Source organism: Bos taurus, chromosome 5 (assembly GCF_002263795.3).
Source record: "Bos taurus isolate L1 Dominette 01449 registration number 42190680 breed Hereford chromosome 5, ARS-UCD2.0, whole genome shotgun sequence".
NCBI lineage: Eukaryota > Metazoa > Chordata > Mammalia > Artiodactyla > Bovidae > Bos > Bos taurus.
In genome coordinates, this window is record NC_037332.1 from 38,372,816 (window position 1) to 38,385,321 (window position 12,506).

Genomic DNA, 12,506 nt, shown 5'->3' on the forward strand with positions numbered 1-12,506 from the left:
TCAAGTTCCATTCCTCAGAAGCAGCCAGCCAGCTTCTTTATTTCTTTTCACATGTAAATACATGTTGCTAAATAAAATGCATACAGTTCTGCCACTTAATCCATAAAGGAATGAAGGAGGACTTTTCAATCTATACTCCCCTCTGCCCTCCTCCACTTTCACAATATGACTGTTAAAATTTTTGGTTAAATCCATATCTTTGCTTTTATTTTATGATCATTGAAATACTTTTCACTTTAAGTGCTTCACATTCAAATATGAACAGACACATAAGCATCAACAGATGTTTGAGGAAAGCCTCAAACAGCAGAATCCAAATGACTAGACCAAAAAAATGGAGCTTACAGGAGCTGAGGAATTCTGGCTTTAAAAGTCTTGACTCCTGGGTTTCAGAGAAAAGGACTGAGGCCTATAATATACTGGTTGTTTCTAATGTGAAAACATTCAATCAAAGAATGCCTGTCTTACCAGATACATTTTATTTCCATCTGCAATCATTTATTCATTTGGAGTTTTTGCTAGGTGTCTATTTTGGAACTGCTGTTTACAATTTTCAGATTATCATAAAGATGGCCACATATAATAGGAATGCATGCTTCAGTTGTGTCTGACTCTGCGACCCCGTGGACTATAGCCTATCAGGCTCCTCTGTCCATGGCATTCTCTAGATACGAATGCTGGAGTGGGTTGCCATGCCCTCCTCCAGGGGAACTTTCCAACCCAGGGATCGAACCCGCATCTCCTGCATTGGTAGGCAGATTCTTTACACTAGCACCATGTGGGAAGCCCTTATTTATAAGTATTAAATGTTAATACATTTCTTTGTTTTATATTCCATAGGTGTAATATGTGATACACAACAATGATCATGAAGTATTTAGGGATTAACGTGTAATAGTAAAACCCTGGCTAGAGTAGTACTTGAAAGTTTTACATAGAATATTCCAGAGCTAGATCAGTAATTTAGATGCAATTATTTATAGAGGAGCAAAACATGATTATAAAAGGTGGGATGGAGAGTCACTGGATCACAAAACTGGGACAGTTCAGCTTCAGAAATGGATGAAGGGGTTAAAATGTCATTAGAAATCTTTTCCTTGTCCCATAACCACTGCTTTCCTCTATCAGTTCAGTCGCTCAGTCATGTCCGACTCTGCGATGCCATGAACCACAGCACGCCAGGCCTCCCTGTCCATCACCAACTCCCGGAGTTCACTCAAACTTAAGTCCATCGAATTGGTGATGCCATCCCGCCATCTCATCCTCTGTCGTCCCCTTCTCCTCCTGTCCCCAATCCCTCCCAGCATCAAAGTCTTTTCCAGTGAGTCAGCTCTTCGCAACAGGTGCCCAAAGTATTGGAGTTTCAGCTTCAACATCAGTCCTTCCAATGAACACCCAGGACTGATCTCCTTTAGGATGGACTGATTGGATCTCCTTGCAGTCCAAGGAACTCTCAAGAGTCTTCAACACCACAGTTCAAAAGCATTAATTCTTCTGCGCTCAGCTTTCTTTATAGTCCAACTCTCACATCCATACATGACCACTGGAAAAACCATAGCCTTGACTAGACGGACCTTTGTTGGCAAAGTAATGTCTGTGCTTTTTAATATGCTGTCTAGGTTGGTCATAACTTTCCTTCCAAGGAGTAAGTGTCTTTTGATTTCATGGCTGCAATCACCACGTGCAGTGATTTTGGGGCCCAGAAAAATAAAGTCTGACACTGTTTCCCCATCTATTTGCCATGAAGTAATGGGACTGGATGCCATGATCTTCGTTTTCTTAATGTTGAGCTTTAAGCCAATATTTTCACTCTCCTCTTTCACTTTCATCAAGAGGCTCTTTAGTTCTTCTTCACTTTCTGCCATAAGGGTGGTGTCATCTGCATATCTGAGGTTATTTTTGTTTCTCCCAGGAATCTGGATTCCAGCTTGTGCTTTCTCCAGCCCAGTGTTTCTCATGATTTACTCTGCATAGAAGTTAAATAAGCAGGGTGACAGTATACAGCCTTGACGTACTCCTTTTCCTATTTGGAACCAATCTGTTGTTTCATGTCCAGTTCTAACTGTTGCTTCCTGACCTGCATACAGATTTCTCAGGAGGCAGGTCAGGTGGTCTGGTATTCTACCTTTGTTTTCCAATAACATTTCTTTATGAGATTCCAGAGATGAACACCAGTACCTCTAAAGCTAGGAATCCTAATAATTAGAACTCCTCTCCAACTGATGGGTCCAGCAAAAGTCCCAAGAAAAGCCCTGGGGGGGGCAGGTCTGTGTCACAGTCCCCACTTCTGAAGATGGGTAGATTAGTCCCACCCAACTCACATACACTAAGTGTGTTCATACGCAATGTAGTAGTTTAAGTTTGGAATCAATGTGTAAGTTACTTATCTCGCAAGACTCTTCAGCTCTCCTTTTCATCAAAACAGAATACTGAGGCAGCTGAGCAGGATGCTCAAAGGAAACAGAGATGCAGCACCAAACAAAAAGAAGCCATTTCCTGGAGTAAGCATTGGAAGCAACAATGCAAGTAAACAACGGAAGCAACTCTGTGTGTGTGTGTGTGTGTGTGTGTGTGTGTGTGTGTGTGTGTGCGCGCGCATGCTCAGTCATGTCTGACTCTTCGCAGCCCCATGGACTGCAGCCTTCCAGGCTTCTCTGCCCATGGAATTTTCTGGGCAAGAATACTGGAGTGTTGTGCCATATCCTACACCAGGGGATCTTCCTCATCCAGGGGTTGAACTCACGTCTCTTGGGTCTCCTGCATTGGCAGGGAGGTTCTGTACCACTAGTGCCTCCTGGGAAGCCCATAAGCAATTGCAGTCAGAGACTAAACCCAAGTCCACTGTATGGGTTTAGTCATTATTATTTTTAAAATTGCTTTTGTAAAATCCAAATTTTAAGAATCCTTAGGTACTGTTACAGATAGAACCGATTAATAATTTTAGTTAAGATCTGGTACCTAGAAGGCTCAGGGGTAAAGAATCCACTCACCAGTGTGGGAGACACAGGTTCAATCCCTGATCCAGGATTTCCCACCTGCTGCTGAGCAACTAAGCCCCTGCGCCCTGTGCCACAACACTTCAGCATGTGCTCCAGAGCCCAGGAAACACAACTCCTGAGCCTGTGTGCTGCAACCACTGAGCCCAGAAATAGCAGCTACTGAACCCACGAACCACAACTCCTGAGGAACTGCAACCACAACTACTGAGCCCGGGAACCTCAACTGCTGACCCCAGAAATAACAACTGAGCCCAGAAACAGCAACTGCTGAGCCGAGTGCCACAACTACTGAGCCCAGGAACCACAAGTCCTCAGCCTGTATACCACCACTACTGAGCCCCAAAATAGCAACTACTGAGCCCAGGAATAGCAACTACTGAGCCCCAGAACCACAACTACTGAGCCCCAGAACCACAACTACTGAGCCCCGGAACCACAACTACTGAGCCCAGGAACCACAAGTCCTCAGCCTGTGTACCACAACTACTGAGCCCCAAAATAGCAACTACTGAGCCTGTGTGCCACAACTAATGAGCCAAGGAATCAAAACTACTGAGCCTGTGTGCTGCAACCCCTGAGCCCAGGAACCACAACTCCTGAGCTCACAAGCCACAACTCCTGAGCCTGCGTGCCACAACTACAGAGCCCAGAAACCACAACTCCTGAGCCCACATGCCACAACTACTGAGCTTAGGAACTGCAACTGCTGAGCCAGGGAGCCACAACTGCAGACCCCAGGAGCCACGACTAATGAACCCTGGGGCCACAACTCCTGAGCCCAGAAATGGCAAGTACTGAGCTCAGGAACCACAACACCCAAGCCAGTGTGCCACGACTCCTGAGCCCGCATACTGCAACTACTGAGCCCGTGCCACAACTGCCAAGCCTGCTTGCTGAGACCCCATGACCCACAGCAAGAGAAGCCACCCGCCACAATGAGAAGCCTGCACACCACAACTAGAGAATATACCCCACTTGCCAAAACTAGAGTAAAGCCCACACAGCAACAAAGACCCAACACAGCCAAAAATAAATTAATAAAAAAGATCTGGTACCTAGAATAAGCAGATCAAAAATGCAACACCTTTCATAGAATGCAGTCTTAAGCAGATTCCTTCCTGGGAGTGTTGTATCTTTTATCACTACATCTTTCCAAATGCATGGTTTTTTTCTTTTTTCTCATTTTCTCAGATTGTATTTTTTTCCATTATGGTTTATTAGTAGATATTGAATATAGTTCCCTATGCTATGCAATAGGATCTTTTTGTTTATCCATCCTACATATTATGTGCTAGTTACAAATTCCCAATCCAGCCCTCCCCTACTCCCTCATGGCAACCACAAATCTGTTATTTATGTCTGTGAGTTCATTTCTATTTCATAGATGATTTTATTTGTGTCATATTTTAAATCCATACAAAAGTGATATCTTTCTGACTTCACTTAGCATTGATAATCTCTAGGTCCAACTACATAGCTGCAAATGGCATTATTTCATTCTTTTTTATAGCTGAGTAATATTCCACATCTTCTCTATCCATTTTTCTGTCAATAGGTATTTAGATTGTTTTTCATGTCTTGACTATTGTAAATAGTGTTGCTGTGAACACAGCAGCTGCATTTGTCTTTTTGAAGTATAGTTTTGTCCATATATATGCCCAGAAGTAGGATTCTTGGATCACATGGCAATTCTACCTTTAGTTTTTTAAGGAGTCACCATACTGTTATTCATAGAGGCTACAATGATTTACATTTCCACCAACAGTGTAGGAGGATTCTCCACACCCTCTCCAGCACCAAATGCATGGCTTTATGTGAAACACATAATCTTTTATAAAGATATGACATACTTTGGTGGGAATTATTGCAGGATAATTCAATAGCCACAAATCAAAACACCACATTTAACAAAACAAAGGATAAAAATCATATGATCATGTCAATAGATGTAGAAAAAAGCACTGGACAAAATCTGGTATCTAGGTATGATAAAAACTCTCAAAAAATTTGATATAAGGAGAACATACTTCAAAATAATAAAGGCTATATGAGACAAATCCACAACTAATATAACTCAATGGTAAAAAGTTGAAAGCCTTACCTCTAAGATAAGGAACAAGACAGAAGTGCCCATTATCACCACTTTTATTCAACATAATATTAGAATTCCTATCCATGGCAATAAGAGAAGAGAAAGAAATAAATGAAAATTGGAAAGGAAGAAGTAAAACTCACTGATAGTGTATATAGAAAACATGATATAATGACAGATGACATGATAGTATATCAGTAAAGTTTCAGAATACAAAATTAATATATAGAAATCTGTTGCATTTCTATATACTAATAATGAACTATAAGAAAAATTTAGAAAGCTGTCCTATTTACAAATGCATCAAAAAGAAAAAATCCATAGGAGTAAAATAACCAAGAAGGCAAAAGGCCTGTACTCTGAAAACTATACACCACTGAAGAAAGAAATTGAAGAAAACACAAATAAATGTAAAGGTAATACCATGCTCACAGATTGGAAGAACTAATATTGTTAAAATCTCCATACTTCCTAGAGCATCTACAGAGTCAGTGCTAACCCAATCAAAATATCCAAGGCATTTTTCGCAGAACTGGAAAAAATAACTCTAAAATTTGTGTGGGACCCAAAAGACCCAAATAGAACAATCTAAAGAAAGAAGAACAAAACTGAAGCATCATGCTCCCCGACTTCAAACTATACCACAAAGCTACAGTAGTCAAAATGTATGCTGGCTTCAGTCCCTGGTTGGGGAACTAAAGTCCCAGAAGCCACGTGGAAAAAAAGAAAAAAAAAAAAGTGTATGGTACTGGCACAAAAACATATACATAAATGGAAAAGAATAGACAGCCCAGAAATAAAACCATGCTTATGTGGTCAGTTAATTTACAACCAAGGAGCCAAGTATATGCAATGGAGAAAAGACAGTCTTTTTAAAAAATAGTGTTGGGAACACTGGAAAACTACATGCAAAAGAAACATGATCCCTTTCTTATACCACATATAAAAATAAAAATGGATAAAAGACTTAAATGCAGATCTGAAACCATAAAACTCCTAGAAGAAAACACAGGCAGTATGCTCTTTGATATGAGTCTTAGCAATGTTTCTTCAGATATGTCTACTCAGACAAGGGAAACAAAAACAAAATTTTTTTTTTAATGGGACTACATTAAAACACTTCTGCACAGCAGATATTAATAAAGCAATCAATAAAAGGTAAAGGCAACCTACTCAATGAAGAAGATATTTCTCAATGATATATCCAATAAGAGGTTAATATCCAAAATATATAAAGAGCTCATACAATTTAGTATTTTTAAAAATCTAATTAAAAAATGGTCAGAATATCTGAACAGTTTTCTAAAGGAGACATCCAGATGGCCAAGAGACAAATGAAAAAATGCTCAGCATCACTGAGCATGAGGGGAATGCAAATCAAAGCCACAATAAGATCACCTTACACCTGTCAGAATGGCAATTATTAAAAAGATAACAAAACCCAAGTGCTGGCAACAATCTAGAAAAAAGGGAACTCTTGTGCACTATCGGTGGGAGTGCAAATTGATTTCACCACCATTGAAAACAGTATGAAGATTCTTCAAAAAGTTAAAAGTAGAACTACCATTGTTGTTGCTGTTCAGTCACTCAGTCGTGTCCAATTCTTTGCAACCCCCTGGACTGCAGCATACCAGGCTTCCCTGTCCTTCATCATTTCCTGGAGCTTGCTAAAACTCACGTCCATTGATTCAGTGATGCCATCCAGCCATCTTGTCCTCTGTCATCCCCTTATCCTCCTGCCTTAAATTTTTCCCAGCATCAGGGTCTTTTCTAATGAGTCGGCTCTTTGTATCAGGAGGCCAAAGTGCTGGCGCTTCCATTTCAGCATCAGTCCTTCCAGCAAATATTTAGCGTTGATTTTGGATCCAGAAATTCTACTTCTGGGTATTTATCTGAAAGAAAATGAAAACACTTATTTGAAAAGACATATGTACCCCTACGTTCATTACAGCATTATTTACAATAACCAGGGTACAAAAGCAACTTGAATATCCATAATAGATAAATGGATAAAGAAGATATTGTGTGTGTGTGTGTGTATATATATATATATATATATATATAACATTTATGTATGTCCACAATGAAATATTAAAGATGTTTTATATACATACCCACAATGGAATAATGGAATATTGGAATAATGGAATAATTATATATATATATAACATTTATGTATGTTTATGTTTATATTATGTATATTTATATACATATATAACATTTATGTATGCCCACAATGGAATATTAAAGATGTTTTATATACATACCCACATGGAATAATGGAATATTACTCAGCCAATCTTGTCATTTACGATAACAGAGATGGACTTAGAAGGTGTTATGCTAAGTGAAATAAGTCAGATAGAAAAACAAATACTATATCATTTTACTTACTGTTTTTGTTGTTCAGTCACTATGTCATGTACGACTCTTTGTGACCCAATAGACTGCAGTATTCCAGACTTCTCTGTCCTTCACCATCTCCCAGAGTTTGCTCAAACTCATGTCCATTGAGTCCTTTGAGGATGGTGATGCTATCCAACTATCTCATCCTCTGTCACTACCTTCTTATCCTCTTTCCCACAATCTTTCCCAGCATCAGGGTCTTTTCCAATGAGTTGGCTCTTCACATCAGGTGGCCAAAGTATTGGGGCTTCAGCTTCAACATGAGTCCTTCCAATGAATATTCAGGGTTGATTTCCTTTAGGATTGACAGGTTTGATCTTCTTGCAGTCCAAGGGACTCTTCTCCAGCACCACATTTTGAAAATATCAATTCTTTGGCACTCAGCCTTCTTTATGGTCTAACTCTCACATCTGTATACATGACTACTGGAAAAACATTAGCTTTGACTGTACAGACCTTTGTCAGCAAAGTAATGTCTTTGCTTTTTAGTATGCTGTCTAGGTTTGTTATAGCTTTCCTTCCAAGGAGCAAGCATCTTTTAATTTCATAGCTGCAGTCACCATTCAGTGATTTTGGAGCCCAAGAAAATAAAATTTGTTTCTGGTTTCACTTATATGTGAATCTAAAGAACAAAATAAAGCAGAAACAGTTTCATAGAAACAGTGAACAAACATAGTCATCAGAGGGGAGGAGTGGGAGGTTGAGTGAATAGGTGAAGGGGATCAAGATGTACAAACTTGCAATTATAAAATAAGTGTAATAGGGATATAATGTACAAAGTAGGGAGTACAATCAATAATATTGCAATAACTTTGTATGGTGACAGATGGTTAGCAGACTTCTCATGGTGATCAATTCGTAATATATATAAAAGTTGAATCACTCTGTTGTACACCTGAAACTAATACAATATTGTATCTCAACTATACTTTAATGCATAAATCATATAATGTATTAATAAGTAATACATATAATAACAATAGCACAATAGATGGTAGAGAAATGGAACTATATTGGAAGAATGAAATAAAATAGATGGTAACTCAAATCCACAGGAAGAAATAAAGTACTTGAAATGGTAAATTTCTAGTTTGAAAAAAAGCTATATTTTTTCTCCTTTCTTTTCCTAATTTCTTTACAAGACATATAAAGCAATAATTACACACTGTATTGTTGAGTTTGCAATATATAGATGTAATACCTATGAAAATAATAGCACAAATATATAGATGTAACACCTATGAAAATAATAGCACAAATGTCAGTGCAAAGATTCTATATTTATTGGAATTAAGGAAGAATCTGATGTTGGTTGTGATAAATTAAGAAGCAAAGCATAAATCAACCACCAAGAATGTATCTTAAAAAAAAAAAAAGCAAAAACTAACAAAGGAATTAAATAGTATTCAGAAAATACCTATTTAACACAAAAGAATATAGTAAAGGAAGAAGAGAGCAACAAAAAATGAGTAATTCAGAAAACCAATAGCAAAATGGTGGCTATAAATCCAACCATATTGATAACAATATTGACTGTGGGTGGATTATACACTCCAATGAAAATTCAGAGATTGTTATACTGAATGAAAAACAAGATCCAACTCTTCACTGTCAACAAAGACAAACTTTAAAGGCTCAAGTATACTGAAAGTAAAAGCATGGAAAATATATACTGTACAAACAGTAACTAAAAGACAGCTGGAGTCTGTCTAATACTAAGATTAGACAAATTAGATTTTAGGATAAAAACATTGCTAAGAAAAAGTTGGAAATTTTATAATAATAAAAGAATCAATTTATCAGGAAGATACAACAATTGTAGACATACACATACCTAACAATAGAACCCAAAATAAACCTGACAACTGAAGGAAGAAATAGACAATTCAACAATAATGTTGGCTACTTCAACCCATTCTCAAAAATAGTACATTAGACAAAATAGTGATTAATAGCAAGCATATAGAAGAATCAATGCTATCATCCAACTTGATCTGGTGGTGGTGGTTGTTTAGTCGATAAGTTGTGTCTGACTCTTGTGACTCCATGGACTGTAGCCCACCAGACTCTTCTGTCCATGGGATTTCCAAGACAAGAATACCAGAGTGGGCTCCCATTTCCTTCTCCAGAAGATCTTCCTGACCCAGAGATTGAAGCCAGGTCTCCTGCATTGCACATGGATTCTTTACTGAACCACCAGAGAAACCCAACTTGACCTAACTGATATCAGTAAAACACCCCATACAAATTTAGGAGAATCCACATCTTTCCAAAGAAACATGCATCATTCTCCAAAATAAATAAGATGGTAGGCTCTTAAAAAGTCTCAGTAAATTTACAGGATTCAAAATTATTCAAAGGATGTTCTCCAACCAAAATGGAAACCTGAGAAATCCACAAATATTTGAAAATTAAACAATACACTTCTATATAACTCGTGTAAAAACAAGGAAATCAAGGAAGTTAAAAAATATTTTGACCTGAATGATAATGTAATAAATCATCTCAAAATGTATGGGCTGTAACTAACTAGTGCTTTTGAGGCAAAGTCAATTTTAAATGAATATTTAATAAAAATATTTTATTTTTTATTAGAAAAAATGAAAGATATAAAATAAACAACCTATGCTTCCACCATAAGTAACTGGAAATAAAAGGAATCCAAATTAGAAAAGAAGTTAAACTGTCACTGTTTGCAGGTGATATGATACCATATACAGCAGAAGATCCTAAAGACAATACTAGAAAACTACTAGAGCTCACCAATGAACTTGGTAAAGTTTCAGGTTACAAAATTAATACACAAAAATCTGTTGCATTTTATGTACGCTAAAAACAAAAGATCAGAAAGAGATATTCAATAAACAATTCCATTTACCATTGCTTCAAAAAGAATAAAATACCTAGCAATAAACCCACCTAAAGAGACAAAAGACCTGTACTCCAAAAACTATCAGATGCTGGTGAAAGAAATCAAAGAAAATAAAAACAGATGAAAAGATATACCATGTTTGTGGATTAGAAGAATCAATATTGTCACAATGACTATACTACCCAAGGCAGTCTACAGATTCAATGCAGTCCCTATCAAATTACCAATAGAATTTTTCACAGAGCTAGAACAAAAAACCTTAAAATTTATATGGAGACACAAAAGACTCTGAATAGCCAAAGCAATCTTGAGAAAGAAAAATGGAGCTACAGGAATCAGGCTCCCTGACTTCAGACTATACTACAAAGGTACAGTCATCAAAACAATATGGTACTGGCACAAAAAAAAGTGGAAACGGAGATCAATGGAACAGGATAGAAAGCCTAGAAATAAGCTCATGCACCTATGGTCATTTAATCTATGACAAAGGAGGCAAGACTACACAACATTAGACAAACTCTTCAATAAATGCTGTTGGGAAAACTAGACAGCCACATGTAAAAAAAATGAAATTGGATCATTCTTTAACACCACACACAAAAATAAGCTCAAAATGGATTGAAGACCTAACTATGAGACTGGTCACTAAAAAATTCCTAGAGGAAAACACTCTCTGACAAATCTCAGCAATATCTTTTTCAATTTGTCTCCAGACTAATGAACATAAAAACAAAAATAAACAAATGGGACCTACTTAAACTTAAAAGGTTTTGCATATCAAAGGAAACAATAAACAGAACAAAAAGACAACCTACAGATTGGGAGAAAATATTTGCAAATGATGTGAGCAACAAGGGATTATTCTCCAAAATTTACAAATAGCTCATCAGGCTTAACACCATCAAAACAAACAACTCAATCAAAATATGAGCAGAAGCCCTAAATAGACATCTCTCCAAAGAAGACATACAGATGACCAAAAGGCACATTAAAAAGTGCTAAACATCACTACTTATTAAAGAAATGAAATCAAAATTACAATATGATATCACCTCATACCAGTCAAAGTGGCTGCCATCAAAAAATCCACTATCAGTAAATGCTGGAGAGGGTGTGGAGAGAAAATAACCCTCCTACACTGTAAGTGAAGAGGTAAATTGGTACAGCCACTAAGGAGAACAATATTGAGGTTCCTTAAAAAACTAAAAATAGAGCTAATGAACCATATGATCCTACAATCCCTGGGCATATACCCACAGAAAAATGTGGTTCAAAAGGATACATGCACCCCAATGTTCACTGCAGCACTGCTTAAAATAGCCAAGACATGGAAGCAACCTAAGTCCACTGACAGGTAAATAGATAAAGATGTGGTACATACATACAATGGAATATTGCTCAGCCATTAAAATGAATGAAATAATTCCACTTGCAGCAACATTGATGCAATCTCTCTCGGTAGAGATTGTCATGCTGATGACAGAGTCAGACAGAGAAGAAATATCATATGATGTCCCTTATGTGCAAAATTTAAAAATAAATGATACAAGTGAACTTGTGTATGAAAAAAGATTCACACATTCAGAGAACAAACTTATGGTTGCAGGAGGAAGAATGGAGAGGAAGAGGCAGGGAGTTTGGAATCAACAGGTACACACTGCTATATTTATAATGGATAACCAACATGGACCTATTATATAGCACATGGAACTCTGCTCAATGTTATGTGGCAGCCTGAATGGGAGGAAATTTGGGGGAGAATAGACTGCTTCCCCAAATGTATATATGGCTGAGTCTCTCTGCTGTTCACCTTAAACTATCACAACATTGTTAATAGGCTATACCTCAATACAAAATAAAAAATTTTTAAAAATAAAATTGATAACCAGCAAATTCCTACTGAACAGCACAGGTAACTCTGCTCAATGCTATGCAGCAGCCTGGATGGGAGGGGAATTTGGGGGAAAATGGATACATGTGTGTGTATGGCTGAGTCCCTTTGGTGAAATAATCACAACATTGTTAGCAGGCTATACTCCTATAAAATTAAAAGTCTAAAGAAAGAAACCAGAAAAATTAGAGCAAACTAAATCCAAAGCAAGTAGAGGAAAAGCAATAATAAAAGTCAGAGTCAGTC